The sequence below is a fragment of the Notamacropus eugenii genome, chromosome 3 (genome assembly GCF_028372415.1).
Source record: "Notamacropus eugenii isolate mMacEug1 chromosome 3, mMacEug1.pri_v2, whole genome shotgun sequence".
Taxonomy (NCBI): Eukaryota; Metazoa; Chordata; class Mammalia; order Diprotodontia; family Macropodidae; genus Notamacropus; species Notamacropus eugenii.
The window spans coordinates 260,730,124-260,752,054 of record NC_092874.1 but is presented as its reverse complement, the minus strand read 5'-3'; the positions used below and the strand labels follow the sequence as shown (position 1 = coordinate 260,752,054).

Genomic DNA, 21,931 nt, shown 5'->3' with positions numbered 1-21,931 from the left:
ATCTAAGGTGGTGAGGGAAACCTGTGGCCTCGAGGCCATGTGGCTGTTTAGGTCCTCAAGTGCGGCCCTTTGACCAAATCAAAAAATTTGGGTTAGGTCAAAGGGCTGTACTTGAGGACCTAGAAGGTCACATGTGGCCTCCAGGACACAGGTTCCCCACTCCTGATCTAAGGTATGACTAGACTAGTGAGCGACTGAGGTCATATAAATCATCGATCATGGCATAATATTTAATACTAAGGCAGTAAGACACTATGAGGGAGAGATGGGGGCAGAATGTGCCAGGTAAGTGAAACCACCACTAGCAGCAGCTTGACCACCACGTCCCCAGCCACCATCCCCCCTTATATCTTAATGGAAATAGTCTGGGACCCTGAGCCTAAGAGCTGTGGGAAGAGCAATGCTTCCAGCCCAGCATCCATGGCCATCATCCCTGGAAGCAACCCCTTTGGAGATGCAGGCTGGCAACTGCTCTCACAGATAGCCACAGTTATCAAAGACCCAAAAAAGAAAGTGCTTGACATCAAAACCCTTGACACTGTCAGATCTTTTACCATCAGAAACTGTTATGATATGATCAGTAGAGATGACATTAAAGAAGAGGTGTTACCATCTCTTTTGCTGCTGCACCCCAAGGACTATGGGACTTTCCATCTGACTTTCAGCTAAAAGCTTCCACATGTTATTTCCCCAATTATCATGTGAGCTGCTTAAGAGTAAAGACTTCTACTTTTCTATTTGTATCACCAATGCTTAGTCCTCCAAGGGGAGGAGGGAAGGAGGTATCTTTGTGTATGGTGTTAGGACAAGATGGCAAGATGCGCATACTAGGTAAGCCTTTTTTTTCCACAGGATCACAACAATATAGATTTAAATCCGGGAGGGACATTACAGGACAATGAGTCCAATTCCTTCATTCTACAAATAAGGAACTGAGGTCAAGAGAGGTTAATTGACTTACTCAAGGTCACACAGCTTGATAAGTGTCTCAGGCAAGATACGCAACTCATTGATGAGATAAGATTAAAGATATTTGAAAGTAGAATGGTCCATTTCATGAGATAGTGGTTTACCTTTTCTTGGATATATTCACTGGACTTGTGTGTTTGTCCTTTGTTGCCAAAGAAGACCATGACATCAGAGAAATGATGACATGACTTGCATTTGACTTTGTTTTGAGTGAGGGAGGGCTGTTCAGGTCACTAGCCTCACTTATCCTCCAGAGCATCTGAATCCAATGACCAGATATTCATCAGGATGACTGGAGATGACCCAGGATGCACTGGGAACCTTGACCCCTTTAGGGAAAGGTCTATGCAGGCACTCATTTAGGGTAAGGTAACGCCCATTCATTGAATAGGGCTGTTTAAGAAGTAGCCAGGGCATGGCCCCTTTAATGAGGCAAAGAAAAAGAAAGAAGTCAGACTTGGAGGGAAACAGCAAGTTAGTATTCATAATCACTCTTAAGTCAGAAGGGTCCAGCAGAGAACCTTTAGGCAGGGATCCAGTGTTCTCCAAGCTTCAGAGTGCAGTAGGTTTAAGGTCTTGGGAAAGAAGAGGAGAGGAGAGGAGAGGAGAGGAGAGGAGAGGAGAGGAGAGGAGAGGAGAGGAGAGGAGAGGAGAGGAGAGGAGAGGAGAAGAGAGGAGAGGAGAGGAGAGGAGAGGAGAGGAATCTAGCCAGTAAAACCCAAATCAACTGGGCATCTTCTGGCCATCCAAATTTACCCTCCTTTGGAAAGGAGAAGGAAGGTGAGGGGGAGACAAACAGGAGAGGAGGAGCTAAGTTACCCAGCTAGCTGGGTCCCTATTCAGGCAGCTGCAGGAGGCAGTTTAAGTAGTGCATGAAGTCTCTAGTTGGGAAGATCTGAGTTCAAATCCAGCTTTAGACATTTACTAGCTGAGTGATTCTGAGTAAAGCATTTAATATTGATGTGCCTCAGTTTTCTCATTTGTAAAATGGGGATAATAATATCACCTATCTTGTAGAGTTGTTCAGAGGATAAAATGAGATAATATTTATAAAGTGCTTTTTAAACCTAAAAATACTATATAAATGCTAGCTATTATTATGATTACATTCTAAGGGAGAAGTTGACATACAAAGGGGAACTGTAAAGATGATGGGGTTGGGACCAGAACGACATGACTGGAGAGGTCTAAGAAGTGCTAGCAGGGCTAGGATCAGAGACAGATAAGGCCCTAATTGTCCTATCGGCCCAAGGTGATTCTAGGGGCACAGTTTAATTTGAAGATGAGGAGGGAGTGGAAATAATGATCTGAACTGTACATCTAGAGATAGACAGGAAGGGACTTGGACTCATGACTTTATCAGTATGAAGAACTCCTTGGTGAGGAAATTCCTCCCATTATTGTAAGGTGGTACCTCCTGAGTTAAGTAGCTGAACCAGGATCATGAAGTCAGTATGTGTCGGAGAAAGGACTTGAACGCGGGTCTTCCTGGCTCTGAGGCCAGCTATCTGCCACTTTAATCTACCTTTCAGACAGTCTAGAGGAAATTTCTGTTAAGGAACAGTTGGATCTTGATGTTCTCTGAGGCTCCTTCCAGCTCTAAGTAGGCTGTGAATCTGCCTGAAATTGGTTTCTTGTGCACACTTCATCTGAAAGCCAGGCTTTATGGCCCAGAAACATGATGTCTGGGAAAGGGAAAGAAGCCCCAGATGAGCATTTTTCTTTGGGTATTTCACGAACTCATAAATCCAGGCACAGCTCATTAAGAACTGCCTGAAGAAGGCTTGAGTGCATTTTGAACTCATCAGAATCAGGACAAAATACTAGTAGGTTAGGGGTGACACCTAGTGATCACAGGTCAGTAGAACAGCCTAAATTACCCCCAACACATAATTTATTCTCACTAGACAGGGACTAAAAAGAAATTGAAAGACTTTACAAATCTGAGTATCTTGCACTCCTGTTCAAGACAGTCATTAAAAAAAGAAAACATAAAAAACCTGGGTACTTTTTAGATCCTTAAATTAATTGACTCAATTACACAATATCCAAAAGGGGACAGGGGCGGGAGCATATTCTCTGGACTGAGGGTCACATGTATCCTCCAACATTTATGACCTTTGTGACTTTGAGTCTCACAGGCTACACATCTCTGGACTTCAGTTTCCTCATCTATAAAATGAAAGGTTGGACCAGGTGGTTTTTGAGGTCTTTTCTATCTCTAAATGTATGATCCCATCACTTTTCCATTTTAAGCCCTTTGAAATTATTTCAGAAAGAAAGGAGTAAGGCTTTCAGGTTAGGAAAATCCTATTAGATAAAAGTTCCTGCCCTTGTCTGAACATTCAACTTCATCGGTGTAAAGTATACTCCTAATAAGGAAACTCTGCCTCCCAATGTACATCTGACAACTAATAGCCTAAGACAGTTAACTGAGGACACTGAGAGGCAGGTACATAATTCAATGGATAGAATGTTGGAATGGAGTCTAGGAAGACTTAGTTTCAGATCTGACCCCAGACAATTACTAGCTGCCTTAATTTGTCTGTCTCCATGTCCTTATCTCTAAAATTGGGATAATAATAGCATTTAATTCCTATAGTTGTTGTGAGGATAAAATGAGATATTCGTAGAGGATTTCTCAAATCTTAAAGTACTATGAAAATGAAACTATTCTTACTACAACTACTGCTACTATTACTACTACAACTACTACTCCTCTTAGTATACTACAACTACTATTACTATTACAACTCATACTATAACAACTTCTACTATTCTTACTACTACAGCTACTCCTATTACTACTACCCTACTACTACAAAACTCCTACTACCATTACTACTACACTAACAACTACTATTACTATTCTACTACTAAAACTACTTCTATTATTATTATGTTAAGTGACTTGCTACGGTCACACAGCCAGTATACGTCAAAGGCAGGAATTGAATCCAAGTGGATAGAGTACCAGGCCTGGCGTCAGGAAGACTGGTTGTCATGAGTTCAAATTCAGCCTTAGATGTGCACTACTTGTGTGACCCCGGGCAAGTCACTTCACCCTGTTTGCCTCAGTTTCCTCATCTGTAAAAGGAGCTGGAGAAGGAAATGACACTCCAGCATCTCTGCCAAGTACACTTCAAATGGATTCTTGAAGACATGTTGTTTAGAAGCTACACTACTTTTCAGATGGAAATGACTTTTTTTAAAAGGTGAGAAGCTATGGTGTTTTCACTGATTGTTATTCTGAACATTAAAACAAAATTTTAAAAGATTTCTGCAATACTTTTATTAATTTTGATGTCTTCAGCCTCAGACACTTGCTAATTGTATGACCCTGGACAAATCACTAAACTTCTGTCTACCTTAGTTTCTTCAGTTGTACAGTGGGGATAACAGCATCTACCTCACAGAGCTGTAATAAGGATAAAATAAGATAATGTTTGTTTAGTTCAGTGCTTGGCACACAGTAGGTGCTTAATAAATGCTTTACCCTCTCTTCCTCTGGGATTTCATCAATCTGGGTATTCAGCCAGTCCAGGTCTAAAGCCCTGTTCAATGAAATCTTGGTCCAACTCTTTCAGAGTCCTCACCACAGACTCTGTCCTCCCCATTCCACTTTCCCCTAGTTCTCAGGTCTAGGGTGCCAATTGTGTTCTTTTCCTTGTTTTTTCTCTAATTCTGGCCATGCAAAAGGTCTTCCACCTTTTCTGGTTATTCGTAGTCTGTATATCTTTCATGTCATTTCTTACACAAAAGTCACATAAGGTAATAGTTGCTGCCTACCTATAGCTTCCATTCATCTTTACATTAACCATTGGGGTCAACTGTAAATTTTGATTATTCTAATTTTGTCCCATTTCTTGACTGAAATCCATGGAGTACAAGTGAGAGAAATTTTGCGTTGAAGAAATGGACCTTTGCAAGAGTGAGAAGTTTGGAATCATTGAAAGTACTGGATAATTTCTGAACAAACAGGCTTGGCATCAGGAAAAGCTTCTTAACAACTAGAATCACACAAAAGAGGAAAGGGTTGTTTTGAGAGGTGGTGGATTCTATTTCCTTGGACATTTTTAACCAGAGGTTGGATACTTATTGGGTATGTCATGTTCAGGTTGGGTTTGATGGCTTCTGAGACCTTCCAGTTCTGAAATTCTGTGATACTGTAATCCTAATTTAACTCTGGATCAGATCATTGTCCAACTAGAAACTATCCAAAATATGCGTAGTGGTAGAATAATTTAATTGATTTCCTTCTCCAGTAGCATATCATAATTAGGACAATAAACAGTTTTCATCTACTTTGATTTTATATATGGACGGTTTCTTGGCAAAGATAATGGAGTTGTTTTCCATTTCCTTCTCCAGTTCATTTTACAGATGAAGCAATTGAGGCCAACAGGGTTAAGTGACCTGGCCAGGGTCACACAGATAGTAAGTGTCTAAGACTGAGTTTGAACTCACTAAGAGGAGTCGTCCAGACTCCAGGCTTAGTGCTCTATCCACCATGCCTTCTAGCTACCCCATATATAATACATACATAGTCAAAATAAAATATTAATACTGTACTCTGCATTTTAGGCACAAGCCTGCTTTTTAAAAAAATGGCTATGAATTGCTAGTGCTGTTCCGGACAACAATTTGGGACTATACCCTCAAAATTACTAAATTATGCATACCCACTTACCCAGAAGTAAGACCACCAGGTCTATACATAAAGAAGAACAAAAAAAAAGAGAAAAGGGTCTCACATGTACAAAAATATGTATAATGGTTCTTTATGTGGTGGCAAAGAACTGGAAGATAAGGGAGAGCACACTTCAATTGTGGGGTGGCTCAACAAATTATGGTATATTAATGAATGGAAATAAGAAATGAAAAAAGATCCTTTCAGAAAAATCTGGAAAGATTGGTATGGACTGAGACAGATTAAAAGGTGCAGACCAGATGATCAATTTATACATCAGCACTGTAAAAAAAATCAGTTCTGAAAGACAAGAATTCTTATCAAATCAATGATTAATCATGATTCCAGAGATTAATGACAAAGAATGCTACCTGCCTCTTGACAGAAGGATAATAGACTAACATACATAACACTGCCAACATGGGGGGTTGTTTGGTTTGGCTGTACTTATATTACGTGCTGTCTTTGTCCATCCACCCACTCCTTCACTCAGAAACAAAGTCAAGTGCAAGTCATGTCATTATTTCTGCCATGATGGCATGGTCTTCTTTGGCAACCAAGTATGAACACATACTCCCCAGTGGAGGGGGAAGTGGGAGGGAGAACAAATAAATGCTTATTAGTTAAAACTAGAAAATTGAATTTTAAAATATTTTTCACTCTTTTAAACTCAAGCCTTGTCACCTTGGTAGAGAATTTTCCAAACCAGCAGAGTTCCCACAAATTCTTAGATACGTCTTACACAAAACAAGAAAAGGCTGTTTATAATCAATTCCAGCATTTCTTTTCCTCTCATTCTCTTTCTAATTTTCTACATTCTGGTTTCTGACCTTACTATTGAATAGAAACTACTCTCACCAAAGTTGCCAGTGCTCTAACTGCCAAGCCTAATGGACTTTTCTCAGTTTGCATCCTCTAGAGCTTCTGACATAATCAATCACTCTCTTCTTAAGAGTCTCCTCTCTAGGTGACACTCTGCTATCCTAGTTCTCCTCCAGCAACTTGGACTGCTTCATCATAGACTTCTTTACTAGATCTTCATCCAGATCATATGTGTTAATGGTGGGTGTCTCCCAGGGCTCAATCCCGGGACCTCTCCTCTATACTATTTCACTTGGTCATCTCAGCAGCTCCCATGTATTTATTTATCATTTCTATGTAGATGATCCTCAGATCTACTTATTCAGCACAAATCTCTCTGCTGACCATCAGTCTCACATCTCTAACTTACTATTAGATATAATTAAATTGACTGAACATGACCAAAACTGACCTTATTATCTTTCCTTCAAAGAACCTACCTTTTCCACTTTTCTACTACTGTTGAGGATGCTTACCATCATGTCAATAACCCAGACTTCAACCTAGGTGTCATCTTTGACTCTTCACTCTCTTACTTTCCACATCCATTTTCTGTAGTCTTTTTTTAAATTTCCCTTTTATGACATTTCTCATATTTGCCACCATATCTCCACTAATGGAATAATACCAGAACCCTGGTACAGGCCCATATCATCTCATGCCTGGACTATCGAAATTGGTCTCCCTGCCTACCAAGTAATTTCCCCTCTCCAATCCACCTTCCATTAGATGATCAAATTGTTCTTACTAAAGTGTAGGGCTGACCATGTCACCCTCTGTACACACCCCCATTTAATAAACTCCAGGGGCTCCCTATCACTTTCAGCATAAAATATAAACCTTCTGTTTGGCATTCAAAGCTATTTATCACCTGATCCCCTCCTACCTTTCTAGTCTTTTAAAAAAAAATTTTATTCAGGATTTTATTTTTCTCCAGTTACATGTAAAAACAATTTTAACATTCATTTTTAAAATGTTGAGTTCTAAATTCCCTCCTTTCCTTCATCGCCCCCCATTAAAAAGGCAAGCAATTTGACATAGGTTATATATGTGTAGTCATGGAAAACACTTCTATAATTGTCATGTTGTGAAACACTAACTATATTTCCCTCCATCCCACTCTCCCCATACTCTCTCCTTTCACCCTGTCCATCCTCAAAAGTGTTTTGCTTGTGACTACTAACTTCCCTAACCTTCTCTTTCTTCTATCATTCCCTTCCCTTTCTCTTATCCCCTTCCCCTCCTACTCTTCTGTAGAGTAATATAAGTTTTTATATCCAATTGAGTGTGTATGTTATTCCCTCTTTGAGTCAATTTTGATGACAGGAAGTTTCAAGTGCTCCCATCCACCCTCCCCATCATCCCCTCCAGTGTAAAAGCTTTTTCTTGACTCTTTTATGTAAGATAATTTCTACCCATTCTACCTCTTCTTTTCTCTTTGTCCCAGTACATTCCTATTTCACCCCTTAATTTTATTTTTCAGATATCATTTCTTCATATTCAACTCATACCTGTGCTCTCTGTCTATATATACTCCTTATAACTACCCTAATGATGAGAAACATCTTATGAGTTCTAAATATCATCTCTCCATGTAGGAATGTAAACAGTCTAATTTTAATGAGTCTCTTATGATTTCTCTTTTCTGTTCACCTTTTCATGCTTCTCTTGAGTCTTGTATTTGAAAGCCAAATTTTCTATTTAGCCCTGGTCTTTTCTCAAGAATGAATGAAATTGGGGCAGCTAGGTGGAGCAATGTATAGAGCACTGGCCCTGAAGTCAGAAGGACCTGAACTCAGTTCTGACCTCAGACACTTGACACTTACTAGCTGTGTGACCCTGAGCAAGTCATTTAACCCCAACTGTCTTGCAAAAAAAAAAAATATTTTTAAAGAATGGATGAAATTCTCCTATCTCAATGAATATTCATTTCCCACCCGCAATGGACTATACTCAATTTTGCTAGGTAGATGATTTTTGGTTGTAATTCTAGCTCCTTTGACCTCCAGAATATCATATTCCAAACTCTCTGATCCTTTAATATAGAAGCTGCTAAATCTTAGATTATCCTGATTGTGGCTCCATAATATTTATATTGTTTCTTTCCGGCTGCTTGCAATATTTGCTCCCTGACCTAGGAAGTCTGGAATTTGGCCATAATATTCCCGGAAGTTTTCATTTGGGGATCTCTTTCAGGAGGTGATCAGTGCATTCTTTTAATTTATATTTTACCCTCTGGTTCTAGAATATCAGGGCAGTTTTCCTTGATAATTTCTTGAAAGGCTACGTCTAGGCTCCAATAATGAGAATTATGACTTTAAGAGAGTTCAATAAGTTTAAAATTATCTCTCTTGGATCTGTTTTCCAGGTTAGTTGTTCTTCCAATGATATATTTCATATTGTATTCTATTGTTTCATGCTTTTGGTTTTGTTTTACAATCTCTTGATTTCTCATAAAACCATGAGCTTCCATTTCCTCCATTCTAATTTTTAAGGTATCATTTTCTTCAGTGGACTTTTCAGCCTCCTTTTCCATTTGACCAGTTTCTCTTTTTTAAGGTATTCTTCTTCTCCTTGGCTTTTTGGACCTCTTTTGCCACTTGGTCTAGCCCATTTATTAAAGTGTCTTTTTTGTGTCTCCTTTAGCAAGCTGTTGACTTGCTTTTCATGGTTTTCTCGTACCACTCTCATTTCTCTTCCCAATTTTTCCTCTGCTTCTCTTATTTGATTTTCAAAATCCTTTTTGAGTTTTTCTATGGCCCGAGACCAATTCATAGTTTTCTTGGAGGCTTTGGATGTAGGAGCTTTGACTTGGTTGTCTTCTGGTTGTGTTTTATCTTCCTTGCCATCAAAGTAAGTTTCTATAGTTAGAGGTTTTTTTTTTTTTTCATTGTTTGCTAATTTTCCCAGCCTATTATCTGACTTTTTAATTCTTTGTTAAAGTAGAGTTCTGCTTCCAGTGTGGAGGGTGAACTGTCCTAAGCTTCAGGGGTTTTAGGCAGTTGTTTTCAGAGATACTTGTAGGGACCTGTAAGTTTTCAGTTTTTCCAAGGTGGTATGGAGAAGTATTTGCTAAGGAGAAGTATTTGCTCTTCATCTGGTCTGTGCTCTGGTCTGTGAGTGATCACAAGCCCTCTTTTCTGACCTAGAACTGTGACCAGGGTCCCAGCTTCCCTGTAGCTTCAAGCTCTGGTGTGCTGGTGCTCCTCCTCACCTTGGGACTGCAACCCAAGACTACAACCCAGATCCAAGTATTGGTAATACAATGCAGTCCTGTACCTTGTGCCAGCAAAAGAGCCACTACAATTTCTTTCTGACTAGTTCTCTGACCCTCTATGAGCTGAGAACTGCAGAAGCAGGTGCTGCTTTTCACTGTTTTAGTCACCCTAAGGGCCTATTGCCGGCTTCCTATGGTGTGGCCTCTATTGGTACAGCTGTGTTCCATTTTCCTCTGGAGAGACAGACTTTTCTTGAGGACTTTATAAGTCATCTTGGGCTGAAAAATTATTTCACCTTATCTTTCTGTGACTTCTGCCACTCCAGAATTTGTTATGAGCCATTCAAGTTATTTGGAGAGGAACCAGAGAGAGCTCAGGTGATCCCCTGCCTTTTCTCCATCATCTTGGCTCTGTCTACTACCTTTCCAGTCTTCTCATGTTTTACTACCAAGTATTCTTGGATTCAGAAATGCCAGCCTCCTTACTGTTTCTTGCACAAGAGACTCCATTCCCCAACTGTGGGCACTTTCACTGGTTGTTCCCCATTCCTGTAACATTCTCCTTGCTCTTTTCAACTTGCTCACTTCCCCAGTTTCCCTCAATCCTCAATTAACATCCTACCGTCTTCAAGGAGTCTTTTCCAGGCCTCCTTAATCTAAATGTCTTTGAAATTACATCCATTTTGTCCTGCAAAATGCTTGTTTGTACTTTTTCTTTTTCTCTTTCTTTTCTTTTCATTTCTTTTGGGGGAGCATATTCTCTTCCCCATTAACCTGTGAGCTCCTTGAGAACAGGGATTCCTTTGGTCTTTTTTTGTATCCCCAGAACTTAGCATAGTGCCTGGCATTTTGTAAGCAACTTAATAAATGCTTATTCACTGCCTAACCAAGGTTGCTATTATAAATTTGGGTTGAAGGGAAAGGCTCCTAACCAAATATTACAATGTCATAAGCAACTTAATCTGTCAGTTCCCAAGAAAACAAGAAAACACGCACCTTTGCTCGTTGCCAAGATGTTTGCACTATTTCCATCTCATCAAATATCAAAAGCCCAGCCAACTCAGTTGGAATTTAACATGAGATTTAATCTCAGAGAAGGAAGCTCTACATAATAGGGACTCAGAGTTTCACATACAATTCTCTCTTTCCGTTTTGTAATGTATATGGAAAATGTTCATTTAATTTAGTGCTTGTTAAGTTCAGAATAAAAAAAAAATAAAATGGGATAAAGATTATACCAACGAAACACACCACCACTCATTCACACCCTTCCCTTTCCAAAGATTTAGTCTCAGGAAGTAGTTTTATGAACTGAAAAGACTACAAAGAATTTTTAGAAAACGTCTGATACTTTTATTCCACTGTGCACAATAAAATAATCAACAAAATGCACTTCCCAAGTGTGGTCAATGGGACAGTTAGATAGGCATACCGGACAGAGCACTGGTCCTGGAGTCAGGGAGACCTGAGTTCAAATGCTACCTCAGATACCGACTAGCAATGTGACCTTGGGCAAGTCACTTAATCTTGTCTGTCTCAGTTTCCTCATCTGTAAAATGAGCTAGAGAAGGAAATGGCAAACCACTCTAGGATCTTCACCAAGAAAATCCCAAATGGGGTCACAAAAAGTAAGACATGACTGAAAAGATGAAACAACAACAAAAAGTGTGTTCATTCTTCTTGATGGAAGGTAGAGTAGCAACTATCCCTACCAGACTAAAAGTTCTTATAGAGATGATGATAATTTATTCCTTTTCTGATGACCTATTGAGCCTAGCATTATGCTATATATACCAATAATTACATGTAAATAATTATATTTGATTATATATTGGTTATATATAAACCAATGATAAGGGTATTAATAAATAATATGATTATATAAATAGCATATTTAAAATATAATTAATGTTAAATAATTAAAAAATAAATACTAAATAAAGCTATAGCTGACAATGTTGGCAGCCAAGGAAAATAAGATTTTACCACCCAAAAATTGGTCTTTTGGGAGAGTACTAAAATCCCACTAAGGATATTTTTCCCTACAAATGCAGCTCTGAAAGTTACTGCCTCAGAGACTTGCCTAAGGTGTCACTATGTGTCAGAGGCAGACTTGAACCCATAAAACAGATCTCTACCTGCTACCTCACATTACCTCTCAATTCATAATATGAAAATAATATCTAACCTTGAGGAACAACTTAAAGCCCACAGGGACTTGAGTTCTTCATCCACTCCCATTTTTGTGTTCAGGCACATGATTTATATTGAACTCTGTAATAAGGAGCCTGACCTCTTATGAGAGGGGACTGGTGTCTTATTCTCATATTCTTTGGCTCATTAAACCCCCACTTAGCATCCAAAGTAAGATTTCACTTATAGCCTAACTTGTGATTTACATCTGGGACTAACCTAAAAAAGGGAAAGTAAAAATCAGTGTGTTATATATATCAGTTATAGGTCATGTAATTATTCCTATGTAAAATAGAAATGATAAACATAAAAGATTCACATCAAGTATTAACAGAATGAAATAAAAAGAATTCAGTAATTTAGCCTATATTTTTCTTAAAATCTACTGGGAATCTGATACTCAAACCTCATTTTAAGAAAAAAAAACAGTTTTCATGATTATTAATTAGGCATTTTGCATTTCACCTTGACTCTGCACTATCCAAACTCCCACTTCATGTCTGTTGGTAAAACAGTTGGATGTGAACCAGTTCTTTTGTTGATAGCCCTCCCTTCCAAGGGCTTTGGAGTAGTTGCCACAGATTTCTCCCTTGCTACCACTGAAGGACCCCCATATTCCTCAAACTGACAAGGTTACTTCCATGCCTAGACAATCCAGCTAATAACTCAGCTAAGATCATGAAAGAACAAAGATGAAAAAGTCAGCCCAAGTGCTGCCTAGGTTTGTCTGAGTGGGACATATACATTAGATGCCATGTAATTATGGCCATAAGGAGGCTGGAAGGAGGAGGGAATAAAGCATTTCCCTCTTGGGAAGCAGCTCAAAATAGTCATGACACAATTCATAGCTGTAAGGGAAGAGAGAGGCAGGAGGGGGTAGTGTCTTCCTTTTAAATGTCCACTGAACCATCTGCTCTGCAGCCAATAAGAGACTCTTCATCAGTTTCCAGTGCAAACCTCTGATAATGATCCATGGGATGGCCCATATAGGCCAATTCAATCTTGCATCACATATAAGTAATGACAAAGACCATTTCAACAGAGGGTGGGACGGGTAGGGAACAAGACTAGAAGTGAGACAAACATTAGCACAGTCTGAACTCCACCAAACTCTGGGGTGGGCGGGAGGCAGTGTGGTTGTGTGGATCTGGATACAGTCAAGTTGTACTGAAAAGGAGCTCATATGGGGTTCAGGATTATGGGGTGGGGTAAAAGAAGTATGACATCTGGCAACTTCCATTTTAACTGCTCAGTTTTGCTTTTTAGATGCTAAGCTCAGTTACGTCAGTTGAAGGAAATGAAATGTTGTCAAAACGCAAATGTTAGCTTATTTGAATATTGCTCAATCTTTCAAAAGTCTACATTTTAAACCATTTTGTCTTCTCAATTTTGGTGCCCTGGGATAAAGCTCTAGTCACCTCAACTTAGTTGCATTTTTTAAAAAATCTGACATTTCCCTAGGAGGGGCTAAAGGAGCTGGGAAAGACTAAAACTAGGCTTCCAGATGGATAGTGGATAAAGTGCTGGACCTCCATTCAGGAATGCCTGAGTTCAGATCTCATCTCACACACTTTTAATATTATACACATTTAATAAATGTGTGCTGATGTATTACATTTCATTTTTTCACTGTCACTCCCCTGCTCAATAAATTCCAATGACTCCCTATTGCCTATAGGATAGCATTTAATCTCATTTTTAAAAAATTAGGGTTTTTTTAGCTTTTAAAGTACATAACTATTTGGCTACAACCCCATCTTTTTCGTCTCACTTTCCAGTGAGACAGGACCCTGGGCACAGGATCCTGGGCAAGCCCCTCCATCCCTCTCCCTTTCCTCCACTGTGAAATGAGGAAGATAACAGCTTCTGCTTCACAGGATTATTATGATGATCAAATAAGATAATAAATTTTAAGTGTTTTAAAACCTTAAAGTTCAGTGAAAACCTTAGCTATTTTATAAATCTGGGAAGAAAAATTCTCCCAGAGGAAGAATTCAGAGAAAAACATCGAGTTAAAAGAGACACAAATAGGTTTCTTCTCTCTAAAAGAGCAAAACCAGAAATCGTTTTCGTATCGGGAATAGCAGTAAATAATCTCTTTCCCCAGCGACACAAGCCATAAGCAAGGAGGGAGCCAGTCCCCAGCTTTGAACAGAATGACTTCCAAGGGTAAAGTCATGCTTTAATGTGTTCAGCTCCCAGCACTCCCTGTTCAGAAGCAAACACCTGCAGCAGGATGACAGAAATGCTGGGAGGGAGCAGAAGCAGGGGGAGGGCATGTAATGAGACCGATGACATGCCCTGTTCAACGTTTCAAGAATTAATTTACAGGGAAAACGAATCTTCACCCAGAGGAGTAGATCATCACAGTGGATAATTGACTTGTAGCTTACCAGCCATAAACTATGCTGCCCAGTTTAAGTCCGTGCGGAGGTGAGTATCAGAGGCATTAATCGTTGCTATTTGGAATTCATAACTCACTTTGAAACTCTTCTAAACACCACCATATAGGCTTCTATAAATAAAGCAAAGAGACGGGCAGCAAGAAGACTTTAAAGGTTGAGAAAGAAGAGTAGACAGAATAAAATATTTCTGAGTCTTACCTAGCACATGTTTGGGGCAGCCCACATGTCTATAGGGGCACTTGATTTGACTTCTCTCTATCTCCATTTCTATAAATCACTGAATCTACAAGGGTTTATTGAGTAGCTACAATGCACCAGGCACTGGGCTAGGTACTGGGGTTAGCAATGCAATGAGTGAAATAATTCCTACTCAAACAGTCTTACCTTGGAAAATAGAAAACAAAAAGTTAACGTTTGTGGTTCAGTCATTTTTCAATCATGTCTGACTCTTTGCGATCCCATTTGGGGTTTTCTTGGCAAATATACTGGAGTGGTTTGCTATTTCCTTTTCCGACTCATTTTACAGATGAGGAAACTGAGGCAAATAGGGTTAAGTGACTTGCCTAGGATCACACTGCTAGTATCTGAGTTGATATAATGATAATATATAAGCATTTAAAGATGAGGATGATAATTATAACACAAGCCAGCATTAAGTTATGACTTTAAGATTTGAAAAACACTCTACACTTATGATCCTCTTAGCAACCTTATGAAAGAGGTTCTATTAACATCCTCATCTAATAGATGAGGCTGCCAAGGCTGAAGTAAGTTAAATGAGTTGCCCTGAGTCACAGAGCTACAAGTATCTGGGGAAGAATTCTAACTCAGGGCTTCTTGACTCTAAGCCCAACACATCATCTATTGTCCCACCCATGCAAAGAAAATACATACAAATAAGTACCAAGTAATTTAAAAAATTAACCAGCTGGGAGAATGGGGAAGACTTCATTAGAAGGTAGTCCTTCAGCTGTTTCTGAAAGGAAGAGAGGCAGATACCAGGAAGGAATTTGTTGTAGGCAGGAGGACTGGCCAATGCAAAGGCAAAGAGATGGGAGATGTGTCCAAAGAAAAGAGAAAAGGCTGGTTTGGTTGGATTGCACATTGTGGGAAAAGGAATGATGTAAATAAAGTGAGACTAACAAGACAGTTTGGAACCAGGTAGTTATGTACTAGAAAAGATAAAAAGAAGGGATTAAATGTTATCCTAGAGGCAATAGGGAGTATTAGGTATATTAAGCAGGGGAGTGACAAGGTAAAAAATGAAATGAAATGCAATATGCACACATTGAAATTAAATGTGTACAGAGTACTTTCTTAGGCACTGGGTGTGAGGGGAGGAAAAGAGAGGTGAGTATAGGTTTTTGACGAGGAACCTGTCTTCATCTAGCTCACAACTTGGGACATAGGCACTTATACCATATAATATAATGTAAATTATTTTAAAGAAAGTTTTATTGATTTATTTATAATCCCTTTCTCCAAATTTCTCCTTTAACTAAGAACAACAGCTAAGCAAAACCTCCTGCCACAGAGACTGATAGAGGGTATCCAGAAATGATTGAGGTGTAAAAAAGCCACAGAATCACAGATATTTTAATCAGTAAAAGTTGTCTGAAGCATATTTTTTAAAAGAAGAAGAAAAATAAGGATGGGGAAATAATAACAGCTTGCATTTATATATGGCTTTAATTTTCTTTTAAGACTCACAGCATCTTCATGATACAAGTATTAAACCCACTTTGCAGATAAAGAAACTGAGGCTCAGATGTTTTAAGTAGTTTATCCAAGAGCTAATAATGGGGGCTGAGGGGAGGGGGAGAAGGAGGGCAAAGCAAGATTTTAACTCTAGTCTCTGACCCCAAGTCTGGGGTCAGCATGTATTTCATATATATATTTCATATATTTCAGCATGTAACACTGCTGTAAGAAGCTAGCCTTGAAGCCTCTTGTCTTCTGCAATAACTTCAGCAAATGCCTACCACACCATTTTCCCATCCAGTCATTTCATCCCCTATTATATCACCTTATTCCCATTAGAAATAAAATGTGCCGTAACTCCATGAAAGCATATTTTCAAGTTTTTGTGGAGGAAAAATGACATTCATATTCCTTTTACTTTTGCATAGAATTGTTGAGATTTAGGGGTCCTGGGACCCTGAAACAGCAACAGGCAGGTCCTGCCCAAGTGAATTTAACCCAAGCTTTCTTTCAGCCAAAGAAAAACAAATTTTATTAAATATCTGGCATATTGGCTAGACTCTGAAGGAGTCTCACCCTTGGTGATACTTCTATTAACAAGCAGGGTAGACTGAATCTGAGCAACTTCATAGAAACTTCTACAGAAAGACTGGGAGGGAACTCGGCCAAGTAGTCCAGGGTGACTGGAGGAAGAGTCTAGGGAGGATCTTGATGGAAGTGGCCAGTAGGCTGGGGTGACTGGGGGAGGAGTCTAGGGAGGATCTCGATGGATGTGGCCAGTAGGCTGGGGTGACTGGAGGAGGAGTCTAGGGAGGATCTTGATGGAAGTGGCCAGTAGGCTGGGGTGACTGGAGGAGGAGTCTAGGGAGGATCTTGATGGAAGTGGCCAGTAGGCTGGGGTGACTGGAGGAGGAGTCTAGGGAGGATCTTGATGGAAGTGGCCAGTAGGCTGGGGTGACTGGAGGTACAATGCCTGGACAAAGACAATGAGGTTTAAATAGGATCAAGGGAGAAGTAACCTAGTCCATCAGGACGATGAAGAGCTGAGCTAGGCTAAGGGCAACAGAGAATTGGGAGTAGTGATAATGAAAGGCCAGTGGAGAGAATTATAGCTCAAGCAACTGCCAGAGACTTGATCAAGTAGGAAAATTCAAGGAGAGTTAAGGGGATGGGGTGTTTCCAGAGCTTGTGCCCTGTCACTTTGTGATTTATATGCTACTCAAGATTCAGAAAAGTGGAAAAAATACCTCACGTCTCCCGATGCCTTTCCCCAAAGAAAGTAGCTGCTTCTAGCTGCACTAGCTTTAGGAACAGCACCTCTTTATATTGGGGGGAGTGTTTCAAAGGGAGCAGGAAGTCCATTCTCAAGATCATTATTGATTTAGCTTTCTTGCCACCTGTGGTACAAAAGGTTAACTTTATAAAAAAGTCTTTCTGACCTAGTTGCTATGGTGAATTCTGAGGAGGAGAGAGCATTTTATCTGAATTTGCATTCTTTTTTAACTTTAGGAATTGTTTCCTTTTTAATCTCATTATGTTATCTTTTATAGAATTTTATAGTCCACATCGCCTCATTGTAGACTCTAATCCCAAGCCTGAATCACTGGACTGGACTGAACTAGACATGGTTCAGGATACTTACACATAACAAATCTTTTAGGGCAGCTAGATGGTAAAGTGGATAGAGTGCTGGCCCTGGAGTTAGGAAGATTCAAATCTGGCCTCAGATGCTTACTAGCTGAGTGACCCTGGGCAAGTCACATAACCCCATTCACCTCAGTTTCTTCATCTATAAAATGAGCTGAAGAAAGACATGGCAAACCATTTCAGTATCTTTGCCAAGGTACCCCAAGTGAGGTCATCAAGAGTTAAACAAAACAAACTGACTAACAACACTAAAAACAAACCTGTTAGAAGCCACTGCCATAAAGCCTACATTTTCAGCACCAATGATAACCAATGAAATAAATGTGACAACCATTTTTCTATAATATGGAGGGGGGATTTCAGACTGAAAATTTTAAAAATGAAAAAGTCTCTGCCCTCAAGTACTTCATATTTTTTTTTCTAGACAATTAGGTAGCCCAGTGTCTACAAAGTCCTTTCCTCTGAAACCATTATCTTTCACTGCCCCAAAAAATGTTATGAGAAAAGGATTGTTCAAGATCTTCCAAGACTGCTGAGGCGAGAGTGAGAAAAAAAGGGCCACACTAAGATTGATGGGTCTTTGTGAATGCTTTTTTAGCAAATAATAGAGCCTCTTCTACACAACTAGAATCAACTAGAAATTCCACACATGCTCCAAAGTCTACAAAAGGCATTTTCTATTTACATCATCACCACTCTTCCTGAAGAAAGCTTCCTAGGGTCCCCACATATCCATTAGAGGCTCTTTGCACATATACTCATCCCTGTTACATCTGTAAAATATGGAGCTTGATCTTGATGACTTTTAAGGACCATTTTAATTTGAAAGCTCTTGGGAAGAGAAAAAGAATATAAACTCTGCTACAGAAGACTGCTTTGCGTTATGTTTTGTTTTGGTATGCCCACCACTAAGTCAAGGCACATTGCTATGACTAATGTGTTGAAGAAATGGTTACTTTCACCTCTGGAAAGGAAAAAATGTATTATAAGTGTGCCACAATGGAAGGATTCAGAAACTATAACCTCAAGTCCCAAATCTGCCACTTATTACCTGTGAGATCTCAGGACAATCATGTCCCATCTCTTGGTCTCAGTTTCCTTATTTGTAAAATGAGGGGGTTGGACTCCATGATCTCCAAGTCTTCTTTCAAAGTTATGGTCCTTTGAAGTTATGGGAATCATGTGCAGGTGGAACCCAGGTTGCAATTTAAAAGAAGGCAGAATTTTCAAGAGATGGAAAGGGGAAATGAGTGGGCAGAGTTGATTTTATGCATGGGGATGAAATAAACCAAGACACAGAGATGAGAGAAGACAGAAATAGAATGAAAGATAACCAGACTGTTGCCTGGGTTGGCATATAGTTAGAACCAAATTACAGAGTTGTTACATTAGACTTCGTTAGGCAAACAATGGTAAGTCTTTGGATTTTTTGAGCAGAATAGTAACATGATTCCAGATGTCAGAAGTTTCTTAGATAACTGCAGAATGACTGAGATATGATCTTTGTGTATGTTGTGTGTGTTTACATACATACATATTACATAGACATTAATGTTATGTGCACGTTGATATAATTTACAAATGTACCTTGTAGCAAAATTAAGAGGATGAGCCTCAACATGTAAGCAGGGATACTTTTGCAACTCATCCCTCAGCTTATTATTGAACTCATTCCTATATTTAACCTCATCACCCCAAGCTGTAGGGTAATACAGAGGCATGCATAGTAAATAGGTGCTTAATAAAAGCCTGTTCAACTGAATGGAATTGAAGTAGGCACATCTAGGAGATCTAGAATTCAATGAATAGGAAGCAGGTGGTACAGTGGAAAGAGCACTGGCTTTGAAATCAGAGGATTTGGGTTCGTTCCCCTCCCTGCCTATTACATGTATGACCTTGGGCATGCCATTTAAAAATAACATGATAGTAATAGTTAGCATATAGCTAGATAGCAATAGTATAGCACTTTAAGGTTTGCAAAGGGCTTTACATCGTGTTATTTCATTTGTCCCACATGAAAAATATCACTTATTTAATGAACTGAAATAATCTTCCTTATACATAATTACTTATAGCTCTACATATTAAATTATATAATCTTTTTAGAATTAAATATCAAAATTGCTAAATATAACAATTAAATCAATTAACAATTAAATCAATAACAAAGACAGGAGTGATTCTTTATAGTATTTAAGCTAAGAGAAAGGTCTCTGCCAGACACATTTCAGATCTTCAGTACAAGTGAAAACAGTCTCATGCATTTTAGTTCATTTAGAATTTTGAAAAAAGTCTTCATAAGAATCCACTTTATCTTCCTCACAAAATAAAGTTTATGAGCATTTCTTAAAGACATAATAGATATAAATTGTCTTCATAAAGCACTTCTTTCTCTGTCTTCTCCAGATTATCTATAGCCATGACAAGAAAACAATATCTTCATCTTCTCACAAACCATAACTTCAGAGGTCTTTCTCCAGGCTCACTGCCTATAAAATTCTCTTCATTTCTTCATTAAAAAATAACAGTTGAAGAATCTCTAATGAAAAGTTTTTCATCATCCTGTTCTTTCTTCTTCACAGTTTCTCTCCATTTTTTCAGTAACTCCTTTTTTCAGTTTTCTCAAGAACTTCTAGCCCCAAGTGTCAAATCTTTAAAGATTCCATTTGACTCTTAAAGCTAAAGTAATTGTTACTAGAGTTGTTGTAGGAGAGGCTTTTGAAACAGGGATTACCTGCGGATTGCCCCTATAGATACAGGATTAAAAGATATGGATAACTTACTATATGGATAACTTCTATTATTAGGATAACCAAAAAAAAATGCATTCTTTGAAGTAGTGAAGAAAGAAATCAGTTTCCCTCCACCAGTCATCTCCTCTCCAATACAACTTACACACAGATGTTCAGATTATTTCTATGGCACAAACTTGACTCCTCTTATCAAAAACCTTCACTGATGCCATATTTTCCCTATAATAAAACACGAAGACTTTAGCTTTGACAACCTGGCACCAACTTATTTGCAAACTTATTTCACATTATTCCCCTTCAAACACTCTATCTTCCAGTCAAACTGGACTATGAATTGTCCCCAAACTCAGCTTTCATCTTCCACCTCCTTATATCTGTCCAAGTCCGAAATAATTCCCTCCTCATCTCCAGCTTCCTCCAGACTCAGCTCAGGCACCACCTATTCCACAAAGCCACCCTAAGGCCCCCAGTTGTTGGTGATGTGTATCTCCTCAAATCATCTAGCATTCACTGCTTTATGTCCATGTTACAACACTTCAGACCAAAATGAGGTAATATTCTTGAAGGCAAGAACAGTTTTATTTTTGTTTTTGTAATCCTACCAAACCCAGTTCATTCTGAGGCTCATAGATTGCACCATGATAGGTCCCTGCCCCAAACTCCACTTAATTAATGGCTATATTTTGGGCCCTCCTGGCTTAGAGTGAATGTAATAGTAACTGTTTCTCTTTAGAACAGGAACCCTGAGGTTCTTCCCCTCCAAGTTTGATTTTTTCTTTTTTTTCTAATTAAAGGGGCCATCCCTTGACTTACTTCTTAAAGAGGCTTATTCACTGAATGGGTGTTACCTCACTCTAAGTAAGTACATGTGAAAAGGCCTTAGCCTAAAAGGGCTAAGGTCCCCCGTTGCATCCTAGATCCGGTCATCCTGATGAATATCTGGTCACTGGATCCAAAGGGCTCTGGAGGAGAAAGTGAGGCTAGTGACCTGCACAGCCCTCTCTCACTCAAATCAAAGTCAACCGCAAGTCATGTCATCATTACTCTGATACCGTGGTTCTCTATGAAAACCAAAGGACAAACACCACAAGCATAGAAAATAGGTGCTTTATTAAAAGCCTGTTGAATTGAATTGGAGTATGCATATCTATGAGATCCAGAACACACTGAAGTAGGGAGCAAATGGTACAGAAGTCTTGGACCCAACACCTCCTCCTCCATGGCTACTACATGTATGACTTTGGCTATGCCATTTAAAAATAACATTAATAATAGCTAGCATTTGTATAGCATTTTAAGGTTTGCAAAGGGTTTTATAGTTGTTATCTCATTTGTCCCATAGAACAACATTGTGAGGTAGGTGCTATACCATCCCCATTTCACAAGTGAGGAAACTGAGGCAGATAGAGGCTAAAGGACTTACCCAGGGTCCCACAGCTAAGTATCTGAGCCAAGACTCAAACTCAGGTCTTCTTACACCTATGTCAATATCCTT

At 39.2% G+C, this 21,931-nt stretch overlaps 1 pseudogene; it reads left to right on the top strand.

Annotated features, from left to right (window-relative positions):
- Window positions 1-818: 818 nt before the first annotated feature.
- LOC140532034 (complement component 1 Q subcomponent-binding protein, mitochondrial pseudogene) overlaps window positions 819-21,931 on the top strand; it is a 28,875-nt pseudogene continuing 7,762 nt past the window's right edge.